This window comes from Sapajus apella, unplaced genomic scaffold, assembly GCF_009761245.1.
Source record: "Sapajus apella isolate SASKATOON/1434 unplaced genomic scaffold, GSC_monkey_1.0 scaffold33, whole genome shotgun sequence".
NCBI classification, from domain to species: Eukaryota; Metazoa; Chordata; class Mammalia; order Primates; family Cebidae; genus Sapajus; species Sapajus apella.
The window spans coordinates 12548478-12559364 of NW_022436973.1; the positions used below are offsets into that span (position 1 = coordinate 12548478).

The window sequence follows — 10887 nt, forward strand, 5'->3', positions numbered from 1 at the left end:
ATCTCTTGACCTCGTGATCCACCTGCCTCAGCCTCCCAAAGTGCTAGGATTACAGGCATGAGCCAACGTGCCTGGCCCAAAGTCTTTCGTTTCTAAAGTCAATATACTAGAGGAAGGCAAAAATAATAATAAAAGCGACGTATTTTGTGGCAAAGTTATCTTGGAGTAAACGCTGTAGTTGCAAGCAGGTTTTCCTTGTGGCAAATGGGGAAAGAGTTAACAATAAGGGAGGCCGGGCGCGGTGGCTCACGCCTGTAATCCCAGCATTTTGGGAGGCCGAGGCGGGTGGATCACGAGGTCAAGAGATCGAGACCATACTACAAAAAATTAGCTGGGCATGGTGGCGCGTGCCTGTAATCCCAGCTGCTCAGGAGGCTGAGGCAGGAGAATTGCCTGAACCTAGGAGGCGGAGGTTGCGGTGAGCCGAGATGGCGCCATTGCACTCCAGCCTGGGTAACAAGAGTGAAACTCCGTCTCAAACAAACAAACAAACAAACAAACAAAAACAATAAGGGAGTGTGTCCTTCTGCTGTTCCTCCATTTGGCAGTCTGGAATTCAGATGTGATGGCCAGAACTCCAGCAACAATTTTGTACTATGAGGCATGTGGTGGGGGTTAGATGCATTCTAGGCTCCCTTGGGATTTTCAGGCAGAGGACACCCATAGGAGCCCTGCTTTACCTGTGTTGAACTGTTTTGTTTGTTTAATGTTGTTGTTAAATTGTAAACAAACTTCTATGTTGTTTAAGTCACTCTTATTTTATATATAACAAAAACACTCTGAGGCTGGGCACAGTGGCTCATGCCTATAATCCCAGCACTTTGGGAGGCTGAGGCTGGTGGATCACTTGAGGTCAGGAGTTCAAGACCAGCCTCGTAATGGTCAACATGGTGAAACTCTGTCTCTAGCCGGGTGTCGGATCACCTGAGGTCAGGAGTTCAAGACCAGCCTGACCAACATGATGAAACCCCATCTCTACTGAAAATATAAAAATTAGCACAGTGTGATGGAGCATGCCTGTAATCTCAGCTACTCAGGAGGCCAAGGCAGGAGAATCGCTTGAACCCGGGAGGCGGAGGTTGCAGTGAGCCAAGATCAATGCACTCCAGCCTGGGCAACAGAGGGAGGTCCCATCCCCAAAAAAAAATTAGTCAGGCGTGGTGGCGGGCTCCCATAATCCCAGTTACTCAGGAGGCTGAGGCAGGAGAAACGATGGAGGTTGCAGTGAGCCAAGAGCATGCCAATGCACTCCAGCTTGGCGACAGAGCGAGACACTGTCTCAAAAAACAAAAACAAAAACAAACAAACAAAAAAGCCTCCTCTGCACTAAGCGCACAGAGATGTGTGTTCCAGGATGCATATTAACAGATTATAGCAAGCAAAAACTAGTGAATAAGTTTACCTCCTTTACCACCTATTCTCTGACTCTGAACCTCAGGTCCTGTCCCAACCAGGATTTGATCAAAAATCAAAACTTAGCAAAAGTAGTTGGTTAGACACTTGGGGGCAAATGTCTTGCAGAGAAATGAAAAAAAAAAAAAAAAAAGGGAGAGAAAGAGGGAAAGAGCAGAGGAACAAAGAGCCCTCCATATGGAATTTGGCACCAAAAGTATAAATGTATAACTTGAGAAATGTATAACTTGAAATAACAAAAGTTGTTTCACATATCGAGACTCTAATTCATAAAGGAGTCAACACTGTAGTGACTCTCTGTATTCTGAATATTTCCCAAGATAGCCTCAGGCATTCCAGGAGAAATGAACAGAAACACAGTCCCAAGGTTCAGGCCTGACTCATCCTTCCGGGTCAAGACAGCAGACAAAGGTGCAAAGCAAACCAGGATGTAGCAAAGGCGACATGATACGCCTAATAAAGAGGGCTAAGTCAATAGTTCAAGGGAGTGGGCGAATTAGCAGATGATGGTTACCTTTGCCATATGAAAAGCTATTAAACTAATGACAGTTCCTTGAGGTGTAGAGTTAAACATTTACAAACATCAGTAGCTTTCCCATGGAGGGCTGGATGGGGAGATGAGGGCAGACGGGGCAGAAGGAGCCTGACTTTCTTGCATGTTCAACAAATCCTAGGCACTGAAAGCCTAAATCCCCACTCACCACAAAGAATTCTCTGGTTGGAACCCAGGCTGCCACAGCTGTGTCACTTGAGGAATATGATTTGGCTCTGGGGGTCTGTTTCCTTGTCTGGAAACCAGCCGTGGTGGGGTTGTGTCCCCACGTGACCCATCTGCCCTATGGCCCCGGCCCACTCCCAAATTCTCTCCTTCCTCAAAATGCAGGTGTGCTTTTGGACCTGGAGGACTCGGTGAAGAACGGTCATCAATAGCAATGAAGGGGACTTCTTAGGCAAAAGGAACTACATGTGCAAAAAGGCCTCAGAGAAAAGGAGAGATTCAGAACAGGTGGAGTTTGGAATGCGTTGGGATAATTTTACAAGATGCATATTGCCGGGCGCAGTGGCTCCCAAAGTAATCTCCGAACTTTGGGAGGCTGAGGTGGACAGATCACGAGGTCAGGAGTTGGAGACCAGCCTGACCAACATGGTGAAACCCCATCTCTTCTAAAAATACAAAAAATTAGCTGGGCGTGGCGGCGGGTGCCTGTAATCCCAGCTACTCAGGAGGCCGAGGCAGGAGAATCACTTGAACCCGGGAGGTGGAGGCTGTGGCGAGCCGAGATGACGTACAGTGACTGTGCAGGGCTTGTTTATTCATTTAACCAATATTTCTTGGGCACCTACTGTGTGCTCAACCACAATCCCTGCTCTCGGGAAGTTTTGGGAAGCAGTCACGAAGCAGAATAAAAAACAGAAATATAGAACAAGCCAGGCGGCGGCAAGGACTCCTGAGGAAAGCAAGGCTCCTGAGCGGGGAATGTGCAGTTGTCAAGGAGAGGGCGTGAAGGGAGTGTGGGAGTCAGCTGTCCGGGGAAAGAGCATCTAGGGGAGGCAACAGCAAGTGAAAAGGCCCTGGGGCGTGGCCACACCTGCTCTGTCCCAGAAGTGGATTTTGCTGTTCAAAGGACAGCTAGGTGCCGGGCGTGGCGGCTCACATCTATAATCCCAACACTTTGGGAGGCTGAGGCGGGCAGATCACGAGGTCAAGGGATCGAGACCAACCTGGCCAACATGGTGAAACCCCATCTCTACTAAAAATACAAAACTTAGCCAGGTGTGGTGGTGGGCGCCTATAGTCCCAGCTACTTGGGAGGCTGAGCCAGGAGAATTGCTTGAACCCGGAAGGCGGAGGGTGCAGTGGGGCGGGGATGTCCTGGGGTCAGAGGGGGAACCCCCCTCAAAAAAAAAAAAAAAAAAAAAAGACAGAAGGTCAGCATGGCTGCAGACTGTGGAAGTGGGTGGGGGGAGTCAGGGCAGGTCCCCTAGGGCCCTGTGGGTGGGAGCTTGGGGGTTTTCTCTAGAGTCAAAAGCTCTGTGAGTAGGCAGAGGAGACCAGCTCGAACCTAGTTTTTAACAGGATGGTGCTGGCTGTTGTGAGGTGAAACACGAGGTGCCAGGAGGAAGCAGGAGGAAAGCCCTTTTACATTTAGGGTGCTGTAGCAAAAGGGCCAACAGTCACCACAACAGCAGCGACAACCACAGCCGCCACGCATCCACTGCTCATTGTGGCAGACCCTGTGCGAAGCTCTTTGCACACATTACCTATCAAATCCGCCACAATCCTGAGGCTGGCATTTCAATCAGCTCCATTTTACAGATGAGGAAACTGAGCTTTAGAAAGGGAAATAAATTTGTCTGGGGCCATACAGCTGGGAGCTGAGCTTTACATCCGGGCATGCTTGACTGTGAACCCAGCCCTCTTAGGCAGCCTGAGAAAGGCCTCGGGGTGGAGGGGTCCTGAAGAGGCCATTGGGGCCAAGCTGAGCAGGATTCCACTCACTGGTGGCCTCCCCAGATGTGGGCCTGAGAAAGAGAGAAATGGAGCAAAGGCTCAGGAGAAGCTGAGAGAGGCTTCAAGACATCTGCTTCCCAAGGATCCAGGTCCCCTTCTGTGATCACCAGAGATCAGAAACCTAAGGCTTCATATGAGACAGTTCAGATGCCCTATATGGGTGTGCGACAGATAGAGAAGCTAGAAGGATCAGTTTCAGGCAAAGATTTCTTTTCTTGAGACAGAGTTTCACTCTTGTTGCCCAGACTGGAGTGCAATGGTGCGATCTTGGCTCGCTGAAATGTCTGCCTCCTGGATTCAAGTGATGCTCCTGCCTGAGCCTCCTGAGTAGCTGGAATCACAGGCATGAGCCACCACGCCTGGCTAATTTTGTATTTTTAGTAGAGATGAGGTTTCTTCATGTTGGTCAGGCTGGTCTCGAACTCCCAACCTCAGGTGGTCCGCCCGCCTTGGCCTCCCAAAGTGCTGGGATTACAGGCACGAGCCACTGCGCCCAGCCAGTTCCAGGCAAAGGATTCTCTTTTGCATTCTTGCATCAAAAGCTGTGAGCCCCAGCACAAGAGAGTGAAGGGAGTTGGGAGTGGGTTTCCGTCCAGGGCCAGTGCCCCCTCATGTATGGGCTGGGCCACCTCCTCCAGGGAGCACAGGCAGCTTCCACCCCGCACGCCATCCCCTGACCCCTCCACGTTCTCCTGCCCTCTGCTTTCCTTCATCAAAGTATTACTGACACCAGCTCAGTTACGGGAGTTTATCTGTGTCTATCTGTTGAGCACTAGTCTCTCCCATGGGAGTGTAATCTCCATGTGAGTGGGGCCTTGCCCTCTCCCCCAGTGCCCAGGTGACCATCTGGCTTGCTATGGGCTGGGCCCCCTGAGCCCCTGGCACCATGGCTGGTTTCTCACTCTGCAGGGATAAGCGGCCAGCCGGTAGGCACCTAGTCTTGTGGGCCAGGCTGGAGGAAACCTGCCTCAGCTCTGAAGGTCGTGTTGGCCAGGGTGACCCTCAGGGCAGTGCCAGGTGGCAGCATGACACTGGGCACATCTCACTCCTGGGCAAGGGTCTGAGCCATTGCTTTTCTGGGTTCCAGGCTCCTGGAGAACTTAGTGACTCCTGCAGACGTCTACCTAGGGCCTGGCCCTGGCCTCACCCTCATGAGAGTGGGCAGGAATGGATTGGCTTTGAGTCCATGGAGAACAGAGGCTGGGTGGTCAAAACCACAAAACCCACAGGGAGAGACGGGGGGATGAAGGGGAGGGAGAGAGAAGAGACTGAGACAAAGAGACAGAAAGAATCAAAAGCTAGAAGCAGAAATGGGGAGAAAAGACGACAGAGGCACAGAAACAAGGAAAAATGGGAAGCTGCGGTGGAGAGGGAGGCAAGGAGGTGCTGGGAGGCAGGAGGCTGGGGTGCTGGGAGCCTGGGCGAAGCTCAGCCACCCTCACTGCTCATAGCCACATGTAGTAGGAGGCCATCTCTACCTCTCCTTGCTGGGACCTCAGAGCTCCCCCAGAACTCATCCCAACTCAGTGTCCCTGCTGGATAGGTGGGGAAAACAATGCCAGGAAGGAGATAGTGCTTCCCGGAGCCCTGCCCCACCCCTGAGCTCAGGCTGGGGCAGGCATCCAGACTGTGCTCACTGGCTGTGCAACCTCAGGTCAGCTGCTCACCTTCTCTGGGCCTTGATTTCTTTATCTGTGAAAGGGTCTGCGAATGCCCAGCCTTTCTGGGCTCAGCCAACCAGGAAAATGGGAACGAGATAACAGGCGCTCAGACTGGCCCGCAGAAGCGGAATGTGAGTTCTCTTCCCCACTTCTCCTCCGTCCCAGGGCCAGGAAGGGCTTCAGGCCTCCCACGGGGCTGACCTTGGTGGAGCAGCCTCCCCTAGGCCAGTTCCCCTCTCCTCCACATCCATCCCAACTCCCACCCTCTTTCCCAGGCTCCTGCGGCTTCAGCCTGGTCAAGCTGTTCTGATATAGCATGGAGATGGAGCTGGGCGGAGTCAATGGGGACCACTCTTTGTTCTTTATTATTACCATCTTTTTTTGAGACAGGATCTTGTTCTGCCACCCAAGCTGAAGTGCCGTGGCGCAATCTGAGCTCACTGCAACCTCAACCTCCCTGGCTCAAGTCATCCTCTCACCTCAGCCTTCTGAGTAGCTGGGACTACTAACCCACACCACCACGTCTGGCCTGGGTAATTTTTGTATTTTTTCTTCGGATGGGGTTTCGCCATGTTGCCCAGGCTGGTCTTGAACTCCTGAGCTCAAGCAATTCACCTGCCTCAGCCTCCCAAAGTGCTGGGATTACAGGCGTGAGCCACAGCACCCAACCTTTTGGTCTGGAGGCACCAGGGCTCTGGAATTCACGCTCAGCCTGTCCCAACTCCAACCTGCCAGCTCAGAAGGAAACCTTTCTTTCCTCCTATCTCTCTGGTCTCTCCTGACACGGCAGCCTGAAACTAGGGGAACGGCCACGTGACACCTGCTGGCTCCAGACAAGTGCGCCTGCCACAACCCGGTCAGTGCCCTGTGTTCCCAGCCAGCAGCTGGCCTTGGTAGCTGCCCCCACCCTCTCACAGGCCTGAGCCGCCCGGCTCTGCTCACTTACCTGCTGGTCCAGTTCCCGTGGACGCTCTGCATGGGAGGGGCCAGAGGCAGCTCAGTTTGTATAAGCCTGTCCCCGCCCAGAGGTTGGGGAAAGGCAGGTGGAGGGTGGGTGAGGCTCCCTGCAAGACAAAGAGCCTACTGTGTATCTGTAATCTACCCTGCAGCCCAGCTAGGAAGAGAATCCTGAGGGTAGAACTGTGCAATAAAGGGCTTGCTTTATTAAGTGCCTTTGGCATCCAGGTTTCATGAGGGTTGATCCCTAGTTGACCAAAGATATGTGCAAACAGTTGGTTCTATTCCTTAAACTTCGTTCATCTGATCCTTCTTTGAGTCTCATATTTTGTGGGATTTCCACTCATAGATATGTAATTAAATATTGCAGGACCCTCTACACTTATGATGCCAAGGAGAAGTTAACCCCGCAGAGTTAGTTATGTGGATCACAGCATGGTCATTTTCTTCTTCTTTTTTTTTTTTTTGAGATGGAGTCTGGATCTGTTTCCCAGGCTGGAATGGAGTGGCCAGGCTGGTCTTGAATGCGTGACCTCAGGTGAACTGCCCACCTTGGTCTCCCAAAGTGCTGGGATTACAGGTGTGAGCCACTGCCCCTGGCCACAATTTCATAATTATCTCTGCCAAATACTATAAGGTGCCAAAATTTGGCATAGAGAATACAAAACATAAATTTAGAGGATCCTGCAATTCTATTTTATTTTTTCACAGACCCAAAGTATTTGGTACAGTAGGGATGGGAAACATGGCTTCCTTCCACCTTTCGTGGCCCAAACAGAATCATCTTTGCTTGTATAACTTTTTAATAATGAAACATCAATATTGGTTTAATAAAGATAGCTACACCGTTAACTATTTAGTGAAATACTCTAATCTCTAATCTTGTGGTCTTAGGCAGTCTGGTCCGCAGGCATCAAGGAAGTTTTATTTTTTCTTTGAGACAGGGTCTCACTCTGTTGCCCAGGCTGGAGTACAGTCGCCCGATCTCGGCTCACTGCAACCTCTGCCTCCTGGGTTCAAGCGATTCTCGTGCCTCAGCCTCCCGAGTAGCTGGGACTACAGGCACACACCACTGTGCCTGGCTAGTTTTGGTATTGTTAGTAGAAACGAGGTTTCACTATGTTGGCCAGCCTGGTCTCAAACTCCTGACTTTGTGATCTGCCCGCCTCGGCCTCCCAAAGTGCTGAGATTACAGGCGTGAGCCACCACGCCTGGAAGTTTGTTTTTATCAAGGAAAGGTGTATCATCTTTGATATTAAAGAAAAGAGAATTTATATAAAAAAAGAATCTTATAGGCTGGACACAGTGGCTTACACCTGTAATACCAGCACTTTGGGAGGCCAAGGAGGGCAGATCACGAGGTCAGGAGTTTGAGACCAACCTGGTCAATACAATATGGTGAAACCCCGTCTCTACTAAAAATACAAAAATTAGCCAGGCATGGTGGTGCGCATCTGTAATCTCAGCTACTCTGGAGGCTGAGGCAGAAGAATCACTTGAACCTGGGAGGTGGAGGTTGCAGTGAGCCGAGATTGTGCCACTGCACTCCAGCCTGGGCTACAGAGTAAGACTCCGTCTCAAAAAAACAAAAACAAAAAACTTACATGGTAAATTCTTGTCCTAAAGTAAATTAGCTGGTTGTTTTAAAAGAGGTTGTTTTAAATTTCTGTTTACAAATCAGAAAGTTGAGGCATGTCAGAGATTGTGTAAATCATGAAAATTTTATAAAAGGGAATTTATATGCAAGAAATGTACAATTTAAAAGTGATTAGGCGGCCTGGCGTGGTGGCTCATGCCTGTAATCCTAGCACTTTGAGAGGCCAGGGCGGGTAGATCACCTGAGATCAGGAGTTCAAGACCAGCCTGGCCATATGGTGAAACCCCGTCTCTACTGAAAATATAAAAAATTAGCTGGGTGTGGTGGCAGGTGCCTGTAATCCCAGCTACTTTGGAGGCTGAGGCAGGAGAATCGCTTGAACCGGGGAGGCAGAGGTTGCAGTGAGCCGAGATAGTGGCATTGCACTCCAGCCTGGGTGACAGAGCAAGACTCTGTCTCAAAAAAAAAAAAAAAACAACAACAAAAAGTGACTAGGCCTCCTGAATGTTTTATAAAATGCCACTATAACTCTTAGCTGTACAACTTGTCTGCTTTGCAGCTAGGTAAGACCTAGGACACGTGGAGTTAAATGCTGGAATCAGTCAGACCTTATCCGCACTTCTTCTAGGTCCTAGGCTCTACCTCTAGTACATAATTCAAATCTCAAAGTTACTAACAAAAGTAAAAGTTGCTAAAAGTTAACAGTGTAACATGTATTGTTCCGTAGAAAGAATTTAAGATAAGATGTTGTAAAACTGAACCTAGCCTTGGAATTGTTGCTCTTGAGGTTACAAGATAACTTGGGGTTCCCAGCCTGCCAGAAAGCGACATTCTTTACTTACCACAGATCAGAAACCCTGTACAGGGACTGTGTACAGAAAATATGAGGCCAGGTTCCAAGGGCTTTCTTGGCTTCGTAAGTCAAGTTTGATTCCTTAAAGGAAAGCACACTATTCCAGTCAAGGCCATGGTAAAATAACCAGTTTTCCCAACCGTGTCCTGTTACAAAAGAAAACAGATTCTTATTGCACTTATGCAAATAACTGTATTTCCAATAGCTTTCAAATTTTAGTAAAAATCAGGGAAAGAGAAATAGTATGCTCCAAATTTTGTTCCTGGGAGTACACTAAATTGTTAAAACCTATCGATAGCTCAATAGAAAACTTTCTTTGACTTTGAAAAGCAAAACAAAGGATTAGCAATATTTTGAGCAAAATGTCAAGAAGATCACTCGAGCCTCCTGTTAGTTCAGTTCATGCAGTTAATTCCTGTCCTGCTCGATATTAATGGACATTTTTTTTTGGAGACAGAGTCTTGCTGTGTTGCCAGGCACCAGGTTGGAGTGCAGTGGTGCAATCTCGGCTCACTGCAACCTCCGCCTCCCAGGTTCAAGTAATTCTCCTGCCTCAACCTCCCGAGTAGCTGGGACTATAGGCATTCGCCACCATACCCAGCTAATTTTTGTATTTTAGTAGAGAGAGGGTTTCACCATGTTGGCCAGGATGGTCTCAATCTCTTGACCTCATGTTCTGCCCACCTCGGCCTCCCAAAGTGCTGGGATTACAGGCATGAGCCACCGCACCTGGCCATTAATGGACATTTTAACTCTTCAAGAGTCCTGAATGTATTTCCTCTATTCTGATGTCATGATCTCCAAAGTCATCAGAAACCCATATTCAAGAGCACCTGGTAGAGCTTTATAGCTGATTATAAAACCACTTTCTGAAGAGGACCAAAACAAGACAACAATTGTTTATGGATGACAAAAAGTTTTAGGATAGCCATAGTTAAAAACGCAATTGACAGGCCGGGCGTGGTGGCTTACGCCTATAATCCTAGCACTTTGGGAGGCCGAGGCAGGTGGATCACGAGGTCAAGAGATCGAGACCATCCTGGTCAACATGGTGAAACCCCGTCTCTACTAAAACTACAAAAAATAAGCTGGGCATGGTGGCTCGTGCCTGTAATCCCAGCTACTCAGGAGGCTGAGGCAGGAGAATTGCCTGAACTCAGGAGGCGGAGGTTGCGGTGAGCCGAGATGGCGCCATTGCACTCCAGCCTGGGTAACAAGAGCGAAACTCCGTCTCAAAAAAAAAAAAAAAATGCAATTGACAAGAAAATCTGTTACCTCTGTGGCACACAATAATTTTAACATAACAATTATAATTAGTATGGATAATGTACACTAAGGTATATCAGAATTACAGGAGTCTCCCATAACTTTGGAACAGGTACCAATAACATATTTATACAAACATAGCCCAAAGGAAAGCCAAACACCATTTTATGAAAATGCTTCCGATATGATTTTATACCAAATAAGCCAAATTTTACCTTTATATTAGTGTGTTATTAATGTTAAAACCAATTTTTAATAAAAACCTTGTAGACACATTTACCTAAATTTAATGTTTGACCATAAGGTGAGATTCTTATAGACCTTTTTTTAACCCTTTATAGTTTTTGCTAAAGAGCAGGTTAGTGTTTTAAGAAAAACACATTGTGCTTGATTTTAATGCTCAATTTACAGAAAAACTGAATGATACACCTTTAAATTTAGCCAATAGGTTTACACACAGAATTTCCTTTATAATTAAGCTTCCCAAACTTGCTTAAACTTTCATTTTTATTTTATTCAACTTAAAACAATTCTTTAATCTTTTAATCTAGGTAAAATTCCACATTCTGTCGCCTCCTTAAAATCTTTTAACCAAAAGTATATGTAAACTGTTTTTTCAATAGTCTTG

At 48.1% G+C, this 10887-nt stretch overlaps 1 protein-coding gene across 1 annotated transcript in view; it reads right to left on the minus strand.

Annotated features, from left to right (window-relative positions):
• SLC52A3 (solute carrier family 52 member 3) overlaps nt 1-6692 on the minus strand; it is a 16472-nt gene extending 9780 nt beyond the window's left edge. Inside the window, exon 1 of the mRNA XM_032295365.1 lies at nt 6533-6692. The gene's annotated coding sequence lies outside the window, so the exon portion shown is untranslated. The remainder of the gene's footprint in view (nt 1-6532) is intronic.
• Between the last annotated feature and the right edge of the window lie 4195 nt (nt 6693-10887).